Genomic DNA, 14,555 nt, shown 5'->3' with positions numbered 1-14,555 from the left:
CTGATAGGAAAGATCACATGTGCTCTTGTGGTGAGGGATATCAAGTGCAAATACATCTCGTGGAGTGATCAAACGAGTTAAACTTTTCATCATAATCCAAAGTCTAACATACAAAACAATTGTCAAAGCGAAGCACAAAACAATGAGTATTAGTAAAACAACAATAGGATGGAGCATCTTGTCATAAAGTCCTGTAACTGTCGGTGACCATCCAGAAAGAGTATCTCCCCATCCATGTCCTCCGTCTCTCTTGACTCTTTCCAGCACTTGGTGTATTTCTTCAACATCATGATGTACCAGTAATCAAAGTTCTCTGTCCATTTTCTTGGGCCTCTTTCAACAGTCGCTTCAATTCATCGTGTTGTAGCAGCTTCTTCACCAGTGAGAGATTCATTCCGATGGGGGTAGGCAACAAATCTCGAATCAATGTATAATTAGATTGTAGCAATTGAAAAGACATAACAGGAGCTGAATAATTGAAGTCACATCCGATAATGTTAGTAAAGTTACAATACAAACACAAAGATTGGAGTGATTACTTATATCAACTCCTATGTCATCTATGAATACAAGAGTACAGGGGGACCTCATGCAAACGCACCCTTTCCCAATATATACAAGCACAGTCTCTGGGGTTTCATCGGGATGTATCTCAAAGTGACAAACATTCTGGTTGGTGTCAAGACAAATGTCTTGTGCTTTGAGGGTATTACTCTCACAAATGAATCCTTGTTGGTCTCGTGAAACGCATGCGTCAACATCAACAGTTTGCCACTTATTCTCATTTTGTTGTGCCCACACTCTGTGCTCTATTGGATAGAGTATGGCTCCTTGGTGATTCAACCCCAGCGCAATGATTGGGTATATGGTGTATACCGAAGCATTGCGTATTGTTAAGACAAAAGCTGTGGCCTTGCTCTCAATGGGATCATAGGTGAAGTTAACCAGATACCACCAGGACTGAAATTTTTTCTCAAATTCAATTGCGTTATCCCATATTACTTTTCGAATTTCGGTGGGCAAGGTGCCTTCCTCACCTTCCCTTATGATTGCGGCTGTCATAGATTGCATCCACAATTGGGCTTGGATACAACTAAGAGCCAAGGAAACATTGTTTTGGGTTGTACCAAGTGCATCTGTGATCAGCTGATGGTCTTTTTCACCCGTTTCTTCCCACTGAGGCAATATATTCGATAAAAGCCATTGGTGGTTTCCCAATGCTAATAGAGAGGACTGTAGGGGATGTCTTAATTTGTCCAGATCAGTAGTGGTTGTGACTAGTTTGTTGGCAAGTATCTCAGCCTCTATACTATTTAAGACTCCCAGGCCTGTTCCTAAGATACCAGTCACATCCCTCTTCAGTCGTTGTGAAGTGGCAAGAGTTCGTCTGCGTAACCATGCTGACCATCCTGCATAAGAAGTACTTAGGAATGGTAAACAAGTGGGTTTGATCGCAGAGATTTTAATCTGCATTGACAATTCTACTCGTTTGAGGGAATATGTGGGATTAAACAGTATCTGTTGTTGACCTGTGTGTTTAATAACATAAGGGCCAATGTTGAAAATGTAAGGAGTTAGACTAATGGAGGGCTTAGAAGGTACGCCTTTGAGAGTTTGTGGGGGTGTAGGTTCTGGATTTATTTCAGCAAGGTCAGGTGTATTTGAGTCAATCATAAATTCAAATAACAATTCTGTGCCCTTGTAGCCCCAAATACAATACACTACTGAAGGTTTGATGAAAGTGAAATTGTGCCAGCAATCTGAATTTGGCTCCATAATTTTGTAACAATCAGTGTTGTATTTGTCTGGTTTGGTAGAGTCTACACGGATGGTTTTAATTACAGTTGGCCTGTGGTGAGTAGACCCATTGATAAATCGGCAACCAATGTGTATTCTCTTTCCAAGGGTGGCCTCGATTTTAGCCATTTGAAGTGAATCATTCCATCTCCATTTATCTCTGGAATATACTTCACTTCCTTGTATAACCAGAGTGGAGAGATTTAAACCCCTTTTGTTTCCTGGTGTTCCAGTGCTTGCAGTGTACCGTGACAATGCATTATCCCAAAGCTCAGGTGCTACGTCTATCTTGAATTCAAATAGCAGTGCTATTTCATCCTGTTGCCAACGACAAGTTACAAGAGTGGGTTCCACAAGAGTAAAATTATACCAGCAATCCCACTCGCCGGTGACACAGTGCTTTGTTGTCATTGAGCGTGGGTTCTGAGGGCGAAATATCTCTATTCTCATGGCCTTCTCATGGTTTGAGCCGTTGATCATTCCACACCCTACTCGGGCTTCCACCCCTGCCTTACCTTTCAGGACTGGGTACCAACTATTCCAGGTCCACTCATGTAACACCTCATTTTCCTGTAGAACTACAGTGGCCAAACTCAATTCTCCCTTTCTAGTACCTGCCATCGCATTGTGTTTAACAAAGGCTTGAGACCATGGCCACTCTGGGTCTCTCTGACTACAAACAACAGGGAATAAAAAGGTAAAACTGAATAGCATCAATTCCATCTGCCAATTCGTCATTTTAGAATTTGGGCCTCCAGGTAGCCATACATAATAAAAATAGTATTATTGCCAGGATCAATGTCAGGATTCCCTGGAGACACTCAAAGGTAGCGTAGGCCAATCCGTCTGTACAGCTCATCCAAGGTTCCTGTAAGACACAAAGGAAAAGAAAATCTGCTCGGTCTTATTCGACCGACGGGGTTAAAAAGAGCGCGAGATCCACCGGGTGCTGATCTGGTGTATCTTCCCCGAACAGTCTTTGGCTTCCCATGCATAGGGATTTTTGGGAGTAGCTAGCACCATTGGTACCATCCCAATTTGAGGCATTTTCACTAGCACAGGTTGCCCAGGGTGAAATCTTCCTGGGTATCTTCCCGGTTCATTGGGAGCTTTTGGAGAGATAATATTGGCAGATACACAGAAAGCTTTCATTTTAGGACAGCCGTCTCCACTCCATCTGTTATTTAATTGATAGATGGCATCGTCCAATCGCAAATGCCAACCAGGTTCATGAGTTTTTGCAAAACGCTTAACCAATCCATTGGTGCGTTCAACAATGCCACTAGCTGGGGATAATAGGGAGTATGAAATACCCATCGAATCCCTTCTTCTTTGGCCCAATCTTGTACCACCGAAGCGGTAAAGTGTGAACCGTTATCACTTTGGATTTCCTCGGGAAGGGGAAGTGTGCTGAACCACCCTTTTAGGCCTTTCACTGTGTTGTCCCCGGTAGCTGCTTTGAAGCTAGTGGCCATACTGAGGCTGGAGATAATCTCCACTCCTACCAGGACATATCTTGTCCCACCTGATGATCTCAAGGACCCAATATAGTCAATCTGCCATGAATGCCACAACGTTTTCTTGTCCCGAATGTGTAAGGGAGGCGCCTTACTCGGATGATCTTTGCTGAGTCGTAGGCGACATTGTGAACAGGCAGTTACTACTTGTTCGCACAGCTTAACCGACATAGGCCACCCCTGGGCTAGACCTTCCTGATACAGGTCAGCACAGCCTGTGTGGCCACGTTTAACATGTAACCATTCAAGTAAGCGTTCCCATTCCCGACCATCATCTACAATGTCAATTTGCTGTAGCCGCGTGAGGCTATCTACCTGTTGGTTGAACTGAGCAGTGATCGAGTTTGAACGATCATGGCCTTTTACCCAACCAATGTGCAATGTTCTCTGTTCTCCTATTTCTAACAGTTGCTTCCAACTGTCCGTCTCCCAAATCGGGACTCTATTCACCTGCCAATCATTGGCTGCCCAGTGACCTATCCATTCAGTGGCTCCTTTAAAAACAGCATATGAGTCAGTGTAAATGGAGGTGGCCCCATGTTGTGCAGCTAGTAGGACAGCTCTGAGTTCCCCTACTTGTGCACTACCCTCCCCTGTTTCAATCGCTCTTTCTCCCGTTGCTTCTTCCAGTGCTACGGCCTTATATTTCCACTTATTGTTTTCACGGTGAGATGACGCATCAGTAAACCACACTCCTGTAAGATCACTGCCTTCCTTCAAAGGAGGTGCTTCTTGGATCGGAGATGGTCTGTTTGGTGGGGTTTGGAACAATAGGGCACCATCTGTATCCTTTTGGAGCTTGGATACTTTAACACTGCCTTCAGAGACTGGCATGATTTCATTAATGCCTTCTAAATAAGCATACCACTTTCGAACTGTAGGTTTCTGGGCAATGCCAGCTGGTGGTGTTGTCCCTTTACAGACCACATCTAGGAGGCGGAAAGGTCCCCGGATGATCACACTCTGTTCTCTTCTTATCTGCTCTGTTCGTTGCAACGCTTGCACTAGGGACAGTAAACCCTTCTCAAGGTCTGAATATCTGCTCTCAGTATCATTGAAGGAGTGAGAGCTAAATTCTAATGGTCTCTCCGGTCCTGCTGGTCCCTTCTGCCATAAATTACAATGGGAACCATGTTCACTGAACCCCCATTCTACGTGGACAGGGTCAGTTGGATGTATAGGACCAAGCTGTTGGAATAACCTTAGCTCCTTTATTAGTAATTGCAGAGCATTAGTGTGTTGTTTACTCCACTCCCAGGATCTACCCTTTTTGAGCAAACTATAAAGGGGGCGAGCAATGATGGAAAAGCCAGGGATGTGTTTACGCCAATAACTTAAAGTTCCCAGAACTTGATGTAACTCCTTCATGCTGGATGGATTCTGTCCATGCTCTATTTTTTCCAGGGTATCCTGAGGGACAGAAGCAGCTCCCTTAATCCACCAGACCCCCAGGAATTTAACTTCCTGTGCAGGTCCCTGACACTTTGAGTCTGGAATTTCCAATCCTAAATCAAGTAATGTTTTTCAGATGTTTTCCATCATGTCTTTTACACTTTCTTGGTTCTCTCCCCCTATTAGGATGTCATCAATATATTGGTATACCGTACATCCCTGTGAAACAGGAATCTCTGATAGCACTTTAGCTAAAGCATTATGAGCAATAGTGGGGGAATGTTTGTATCCTTGTGGAAGTCGGTTAAAGGTATATTGGACTCCTTTCCACGTGAATGCAAACTGCGCTTTGTCCTGCTCAAGGAGGGGAATCATAAAAAACATGTCTTTAATATCTAAGGCAGCCATCCAAGGATGGGCAGCTCCTTGTATCATTGTCACAATTTCCGCGATATTTGGAACTGCGGCAGTGAGGGGTGCAGTGTTGGCATTCAACTTTCGGTAATCTACTGTGAAACGCCATTGCCCGTTTGGTTTCTTTACCGGCCACACTGGTGAATTATAAGGCGAGTGAGTCCTCTTGATGATGTCTCTTTTTTCTAAATCTGATACCACCCCGTCTGCTCCTGCAAGTGCAGCTGCAGGCAGTGGATACTGCCGGACATTAGTGATTTTAGAGGGAGGTAAAGGTATGGAAGTTTCCAATAGACTCAATTTCACTGTGTCTATTACTTTTTCGCATCCTGCAAAGCTCCACACAGTTCCATCTGGGAATTTCCACATTCGCCCACGCAGCACGTCAAATCCTAGGAGGTTAGTATGCGAGGCACCCACTAACACTTCCGCCCTGGTCATTCGCTGCTCTCCTGGCAACCAGAGGTTAATTTTTGCAACGGGGCATGTTTTTACCACACCATCAATTCCTGCGAAGTTGACTCTGCGTCTGGTGGGATTTATACCTAGAAGTTGTGCCGTTTCATTAGTGATTGCAGACATTTGGTCTCTGGTATCAATAATAAAGTTTACCGACGGCCTCCGGGGTCCAACAGGAATGGCGATAATAGGTTCAGAATCTTTATGGGAGAGCCACTGAATAGCTAGTACCCGCCGGACAGGGTGGCTCACTGCCCTCCCCAGGGATAGGAGTTTTTTGACTGGGACTCTGACAAATCAATCAAATTACGCTCCGGTGCAGAAGGCACAATTTTCTCACAGCTTGGGGATTCTCTGGTTAGACTTTTCTCCCCAGCCGAATTATTCTTTCTAGTTAGAGATTGGACCAGTGTACGGAGATCTCCCGTAGGGACACCGTGCAAGAATTGTCGGGGCACCCCTAATTGTAGGGCTTTACGCCACACCTCGTTCCGGTCCTTATCAGGCTTAAACCTTTCCACCGGTTTGGGGTTTTGAGTGTGAGTTCGGACTTGGCGAACCTTTCGGGGGTGTTCGGAGGATTTTTCACTAGTTAGGCTGGCCCAGCCCATTCGGCGCCCATATTGGTCCATTTCCTGTACATATTCATTCCAGGTGGGCATGTAGCGACGCCGGCCCCGCCCATGAGCATCCCGAGCCTCTCGTATGCGATCTTGAGTACGAACAACGAATGGTTTCAGGCAATCGGGAAGGCCACGGATGAGAGGGGCTAATCGATCGGGGTCGATAGCGGCTGACATTGGGGATTTCCGAAATTCCTCTCTGTCATACATGGCTTGCAGACAAGCTGCTTTCCGTATCGCCGCAAACAGTTCAGAGTAGCCTGTAGCTCTAATCTCTAATGGCTCTCCCCTCTCTCGCGGATCCATACCACCTGCCCAAAAGGCTGCTCGAGCGGTTAGGGAATAATTATGATCCCCGTCCATTGTAGTTAAAAACACTCCTGGTCCCCAAGAGTCTCCTGCTTCTTCCTCACTCAACATAATTCTATCTCCTCCTTCAGAAGAAACTCGCCACACATACTCAACAGCTGATTCTTCTGGCCGCCTCGAATATTTTTCCCTTATTTTCGCTAACTCTGTTGGTGTCCACGGAATAGTACGCACAGTGTTGCAGACTTCCTCATCATCCTCATCAACTGTGGTTTCAGTTTTAATCAGAGGTCGTAAAGGAAAGACTCGAGATTTCACAGTAAAAGTCCTTCCCTCCTCATCTTCTTCCTCATCTTCACTATTAGACCAAAAATCTCCGGTCTGGGTTCCAGAATTTGGATAACACATTAACTTACGAATTTGTTGGACCTGGGTCGAGGGCTGCATTTTATCTAAGAGCCCAGTCACCCTTTCCAATAACATTTTAAGTTGGAGATTTTCACTCCCAAGTCGAGCATTCCGGTTTCCTAAACATTCATTCTCACTCACAAGCTTATCAACTTGAGTTCTTAATTTTTCTCCTGTCTCCTTTTGAAAGGCTAGTGATGACTTCAACACCTCATTCTCCGATTTCAGAGTTGCATATTCTACAGCAGAAATCAGATTAGGAGCAGGGGTTTCCCTAGCTTCTTGTTGTGCACAAGATAAACAGGCGCCTAACACCGCACAGATCACACCTTTGCCGTTCCCCGCTCTGAGCTTCTGTGAAGCCCGACACTCTTCAATACGTTCCACCACTTTCTCTTCATCCTTCCAAAATTTATGGGCCCACTCCTTCCTGGCCTGGGAAGGGGCACAATCATATTTTTGCAGCAGTTTATCCATGGCCATCCTGCCGACTATGCCAAATTCTGTTGCGTGAAAAGGGGCAAAGCGGTTTTGGCAGAAGATAAACCCCCTTGCGTTCTAACACTCCTCACCAAGGTGGGAGGCTAGGTGCAGCTAGGTTTAAATTCTGAGTGATGCCCAATTCAGCACTATCAGTCCAATCGCGTTTAATATGTATTAAACTATTACGATTTGGATACACTAATAGTGGACTGCACCTTCAGTCTAGTCGTGCTCATGAACTAGCACGGCCACTCTCGAGTCTTTGGTCGCGTTCAGTGAGAAACCAAAACAACTAGCTACTTAAAAAAGTGCAGTTTATTTAAACAACAGATATATAGGTTCTTAGGATTGCCGGTGATAAATACACTGTCTGCAAAGCACGTGCAAATGAAAGTATTGTTACATATACAAAACGCGCGACAAAGTTATAAACGATACAGCCTGGTTCTAAATGTAGAAAAGAGAGTCTCTAGAGAGATTTCTAAGTTTCCCGAGGAAGCACTCGGTATAATCTAAGTCTTACCCAAAGGCGTCCCTATGAGGGGGAAGAGAGGCTCAGCCCGTCGACTGATCCCAGAAGTCAGTGATGTAATTCTTTGAGATGGTGTCTTCCCTGGGTATCCCCCCTCTCTCAGGCTATTTTTATACTATTTGTTATCTTCAAGGTGGAGTTTGAGTGACTTTAGTCATACATACTTTTATCATGATTGGTGTAAAATTCTCTCGCTTCACAATTAAAGGTATAGTTTACGAGAAATTGAGGGCGCAGACTCAAGAAGGAGTGGTTGCACCTTGGAGGCGGGTAGCCTTCGGGATGGAGGTGTGTTTTGGTATTATAATGACATTATAATGAGCAAAGTTCACACAAAGGACAGCATTTCATCAAAATTTGACAAAATGTTGGCTCTGAGCATCTAGCGGGCAGCTAATTGGCAGCTTATCTGTTTCATGGTATCATCCCATTCCTGTATCCGCTATACATCATAAGGTAAAGCCGCGGAATAATTGCATCCCGTCCCGTACCTCATGTAGCTTATCAGGGAACCACAGATGTTGTGTCCTTCATGCCAGCTGCGGCTATTTTCTGCCTCAGAAGCCTCTTGATTTTATACTTTTCCTTAATGTGTGAACAATGCTGTACTTTTGTATTTTTTAGCCAATTTAGTATTTATTCCACACATGGGAATCACTAAAGGGAAAGAGATAATCCAAATTCCTCTGTCGCTCTGAGAGTGGGTCTATCTTCTGGTGAGACCCAGTGTCATTCAGGGTGACCTCATTTTCCGTTAGAAGAAAAGTGTAAGGGATTCCTGTGGTGAGGGTATGAAGAATAATAATTCACATCCAAAGGATTAAGGGGGTACCAAGCAGGAATGTAGGGTGCTATGAGGAAAGTGATAATTCCTGCATCTCCTTAGCAAAGCATCCTCTTTTCTCTCTAGCAGCTATGTCTTTATGCTAGAGCTCATCAAGATCTAGAATACTGTCTGACACCAAAAATTCCTTGTGCTTTTTAATAAAGTATTCTGGGTGTTTGAAGTATTTTTATAGGTATTATGGTGACGAAAACGCAACAAAACCCTAACCAGAAACCTTCAAAATGAGAAAGAAAGCAAATCAGCAGTTCTAGTGGACACCTAAGATTAATCAGCTTTGGTGCCTCATGGGCACAGTTTAGGAGTCAGCAAGCAGAGCAGGGTGGTGGCAGATGAGGGAGAGGTGTGATGACAGAGGGAGAGATCCTGATATACACATTATCTCAGCTAGCCTAGCATGAAGTTTCCTTGACACAGCAACCAGCCATCAGGGATTTACTTAACCCCACAAAGCTCTTGAAAACTCAGTGGGGCTGTGTATGATGGGAGCCTCATCCACTTGTGTCCAGCCTGAGATAGGGATGTGGTTCTCTTGGACAGTGTCCTCCAACAACAGGACCGATCTACTACTTTTCTGCCTGTAGTACTGTGAGGTTATGTCTGTGCTCTAAATTAATTGAAACAAGGAGCATCATACATGGATAGCCCTTTTAAATAGGGAGCTCTTATGCTACCTGTGCATGTCTTGTATTTTGAACGTCTCTTCGCTCCCAAAACATCCCAGTCCACAATGCCATGACAAATTCAAGTCTGGTCTGTGTGGGAGGGACATGTCCAGCCCTGACTGCAGATGCTCTTGGTGCTAGGCTATAGCTGGGGAAAAGAGGTGCATTTCTGTATGTCAACCCTCCACAAAGCCACCATAGCCAGTACAGGGGACCCCAAAATGAGAGATTGGCTGGGACATTCACTGTTAGGGAAGGAGATGGGAACCATGAGGAACATGATGTGGGATCTAGCTAAGTGACTCAGGTGCTCAGTCCTGAATCATGACTGTGGCACTGGAAAACAAGGATGATTGTAGATACCTTGTTAAACTCTGGAAAATAATATGCTAAACCCAGGATTCAGTCCTTATTACCACCTAGTTTCTTGCTGTAAAAGTACTGCAGCTGAAGATGAGACAATACAGCAAATGAACAATGGGCACTTAGCTAACAGTGAAATAATTTTGATCAGTGCAATAATTACTTCTGAAATTACTCCTCCTTTCCCACCCTTTTCAAAGATAAAGACCTCACGATAAGAAGGCAACCAGGAAAACGAAATTGATTTTGCTGGCTAGAAATACCTGTAATTTATTCCTGAAAAGTATAGAGATCATGCTGATATTATAGCACAGAGTGAGGAAGGGAGAAACCCTACTAAGATCCCTGCACATTTCCTACATCCTCCCACAGTTTTCCCGCAGGGGCTGAAATCACAGTCTTGGTGTACAGGAGCAGTTTGAACAATGACTTTGCTTGAGTCAGATTCCCACTTCCCATGGAAAAATCAAGGGCTTTTCTCTTTTCAAGTACTTTTATTAATTTCACTCTTCTCCTCTCATTAATACTTCTTCTGGTTTACCCATATGCCTTCTCTGTTAGCATCCTTCATGCCCTCCCTGCACACCTCCTTTCTTTAAAAATAAACTTGATATGTGGATCAAATCTTCAAAAGATACAAAATACCATCTTTAAAGCTGTTTTTTCAGACCCTTAATTCTGGTCCAAGCATCCTTGCTGTGCCCTGTGGGCAACGTAGTTCCTGGGGAGGGGAGAATGGGAAAAAAATCATAGAATAGTTTCAGTTGGAAGGGACCTTTAAAAGTCATCTAGTCCAACCCCTCTGAGACGAGCCCCATCCAACCTGACCTCGAATGTTTCCAGGGATGGGGCATCTACCACCTCTCTGGGCAATCTGTGCCAGTGTTTCACCACCCTTATTGTAAAAAGTTTCTTCCTTATATCTAGTCTAAATCTTCCCTCTTTTAGTTTAAAACCATTACCCCTTGTCCTATCACAGCAGGCCCTGCTGAAAAGTTTGTCCCCATGTTTCCTGTAGGCTCCCTTTAAGTACTGAAAGGCCACAATAAGGTCTCCCCAGAGCCTTCTCTTCTCCAGGCTGAACAACCCCAAATCTCTCAGCCTGTCCTCATAGGAGAGGTGCTCCAGCCCTCTGATCATCTTTGTGACCCTCAGGTTGCTCTCCACTGCATATGCATAAACCCTGAATTTCTATTTGCTAAAAAGGCCTTTCATCAAACAGAGAAGAAGTGGGAGCCTCACATCTAAGGGAGGCTGCAGGAAGCATCAGTAAAATATGCTATTTGGCAACCAAAACAGAGAGATCACTGCACTGCCCGTCAATAAGAGTGAGAGCGGGAATTGCTGTCCCGGCAGGATGCACCGTGCCGGAGAGGCGAGGGGTGGCTTCAGGCAATGCCGAACCCTCCCTCCAGCCTAGCGGCCTGCTGTAAGGTAGTTTGGGGAGAAAAGTTAGCAGAGCAGCTGCGATTTGTCTTGCAGCACGCATCAGCTTGGAAATTTCCACTCGAAAATGCGTGGGGCCAGCAGGTGGCACTGCGAAGTAGGCCAAGGCGAGAGAGCGGCATATCGCAGGCAGCCCGGCCGCATCAGCTGCCTTCTCTCGCTGGGCTGAAGCTGCTCACAAACCACAGACTTTATTATTATTCTCTCCCAACACCCTCCGCGATGAAAAATGCAGTAATCATCACGGATGAAAATGAAAAGCAAAAATGCCCGAAAATTTGGTTATTCCCCTCTTTGAGACAATGGTTGTGCAGTGATAGGAAGATTTCTCTAATCCCCCCCCAAACTGCCTTCAGGTTTGGTGTTGTTAAAGGTTAACCTTGAGAAAGCTACGTTTTCTTTTGTGTTTTTTTTCCCCCCATTTGAATCTGCCTCCCTACCGGCACTCTCTGCTTTCTCCAGTCCAGCACAAAAAATTTCTTCTGTCATGTGAATCGAGAGGTTTTTTCCCCCAGTCAGAGCTGGAGCATTCCCTGTGCTTCTGGCCGCTTTGAGGATGAGGTACTTCAGTTTTACCCTCTGTGGGTACTGAGACCCACAAGTGTCTTTACAAGACAAGCTGTAGCCCTAGCCTGGCCTGTTGTGTGACTTCACACTGTTCATTTTCCTATTTACCCTTGGGAAAAGTTTCTCTGTTTCATCTGGTCAAAGGAGGGGCAATCATCTCTTACATGATACACAGTGTAGCACCATGGAGATCTGATCTTATCTTACCTGGAGATATCACCAGTTTAGTAGTAATTACTCTCCAGGTTAATCGTCAACTTTCTTCTTAAATATAAAGCTTGGATTTACTTTGAGATGTGGCATGGGGAAATGAGAATGCAAACAAACTACTTTTCACTTAGAAACCATGTAACGTGCTTTAATTTTGTTGGGTTTTTTTTTTACATTACCATGTACACAAAGAAATTCATCATCTTGATAAACAGGCTTTAAAAAAGTGCCCTTGCAGAATGTCTCTTGGCCTTGCCATCACATAATGAGATTTGCATTTGCAGAGTTGGTTGGAGCTGCAGCTCACCAGCACAGCACGCCATTGGAGAGAGCAGCCCTGGTCTGGAGCAATGCTTTGTGCATGCAGAGGAGGTTTCATCTCCATTCCCATGTGGAGCCTGAAGTTCCAAACCAACAGCCTATCTGAGGTCCATGCGGGATCCCCACATTGCCTTGGCACTGCTACATTGCAGCGTTTTGATGGACTTCAAAGCCATTAAGGCTGTTTTGGCCCACAAATGCAATAGATCACCATGATTTGAGGCTCCCAGAGCCTGTGTTACAATGGTATGACTCCATCCCCTGATAAATAATGAAAGCCCCAGACACTCATTTGTGAAAAACATATTGCATGTGGGAGAAGGGGGGGGATTAGCCTTAGATCGCCGAGGTTGCTCATTCAGTGTTTATGAGCAACAGAGGAAACATAACAGAATGGGGGTTTCTAGAGAAAGAATAGCAGGTGTCTATAGCACTGTGGAAGATCACTAGCCTTGTCCTGTATTGAGCAATGTTTATTGGACTGAATCATGGATGTATTATCCTAGTTTTATGCATTCGTTAACTCAATAAAGAAGTCAGCCCTGGGGTGAATGGGAAAAGTTAAACTGGCGACATCTCTCAGTGACTGGGAAATCAACGCAACGAACCACTGGCTCCTTGTCTCGGTGGAAGACCTTGAGGATGGTGGAAAAAAAAGCCTGTTTGCATAAGGAAAGAAACACTCAGGCTGCATTTATACAGTCTCATCCTCCTTTGATATTTTGTGGCATTTCTACGGGTCTTGCTCTGGTTTACATGTTTAAACACACACATTGAAAGGTTAGTTTTGACATTAGCGTGTTTACTGCTAATGAGCAGTAAACAATAGTCTAAAACACTCATTCAGCTCAACCTGCTCAGTGTCCCAACATGTTGCACGTTTCACTCGTATAATCTCCCGGCAGTCTGAGCTACAGAGCGTGTTATTGCTAAGAGAGCAATATTTGCTCCTTTCCTGGGGAACCTGAAATCCTCAGACCGCCGAGTGCCAACATCTGTGGCCTGAATGTTATGACACGTCAATCAAGGGCCTTTCAATAACTTCAGCAGTTATGGAGAGGTTTTCAACTTCTGGGCACCTGACACAGTTCCTAGTCTGTCAGCTCAGTTTACTTCATCCATGATTTTCTGTAATGTTAATAGGATTTAAAAAGTTCATTAGGGTTAAAACAGTTAAGCATCTCCACTCCTTTTCAATCCTGGATGGTTTAAATGCCTCCCAGAAAGTGAAGGCAATTTTGGGGGAATTATGTCTTGTATCTCTGTTGATAACCTCATTGGAATCTATAGGAATCTTTTATTCTGGTATTTAATACGTATAGTGTGTGAGCCGATGAAGGCAGGACGCAGGAACAACCACAAAACCACGGATGAAAGGCAAAGAACAAGTTTAATCTCGATACCTCACAGACCAGGGAATCTCTGAAGCAACACCTGGGCAGAGGCACGCAAGCAGGGACCGCAGGCACCGCGGAGTGAGAGAGAGTCCTTGTTAGCAAGAGTCCTTGGCAGCAAGAGAGTCCTTGGCAGCAAGAGTGAGCATGGACTCCCTGTTCTTGCCGGTATTTAAAGGGTTGAAACAGGCATAGTTTTCCCACTGTGCTTTGATCTTCTTCAACAACAGGCCAGGATTCTCAATTGGCTAGATAAGGTGTCCCTGAGTCCATCACAGACTTATGTTATCTAAGTGCAAGTGTTTTGTCTGTCCCCTAGGACACCCCTGGGACCCTCCCCAGGATGTCCACAGGCCCGCCCCCCAGCCTCTGGGATGCGGCCCGAACAAAACAAATAATTTTCTTTTTATCTTTATCCCTTGTACAAGAAGAATCATTCCGAAACTTCAACATTCTCCCCTAAAGGACTGTCTGGGGGAATGTTCCCGGGGTCTTTCTTAGTATCCCCTTTTTCATCCCAAAGCCTAGAATTCTTATTTCCCATTCTGAACAGAGACTTTTCTTACACCTCTTCCTTTCACTTCGTCCTTCTCTGGCTGCGCCCCTCGCGGGACTACAGAACCGCGGATCCGGACTCCACACTAGCTTCGTACCACAGTATGTCTCAGTCACTCACACGCATCAAGTCTCTTAGAATATCCCCGACCACCAAGGCAATACACAGACAATCCAACTTTCTTACCTTGGTCCGTGCATGGAGTTGCCTGGTTGTAATCTCTGTGCCTACTGCATTAAGTTCATTTTCCCCCTT

The sequence above is a fragment of the Larus michahellis genome, chromosome W (genome assembly GCF_964199755.1).
Source record: "Larus michahellis chromosome W, bLarMic1.1, whole genome shotgun sequence".
Taxonomy (NCBI): domain Eukaryota; kingdom Metazoa; phylum Chordata; class Aves; order Charadriiformes; family Laridae; genus Larus; species Larus michahellis.
Note: the sequence above shows the minus strand (reverse complement) of the source record.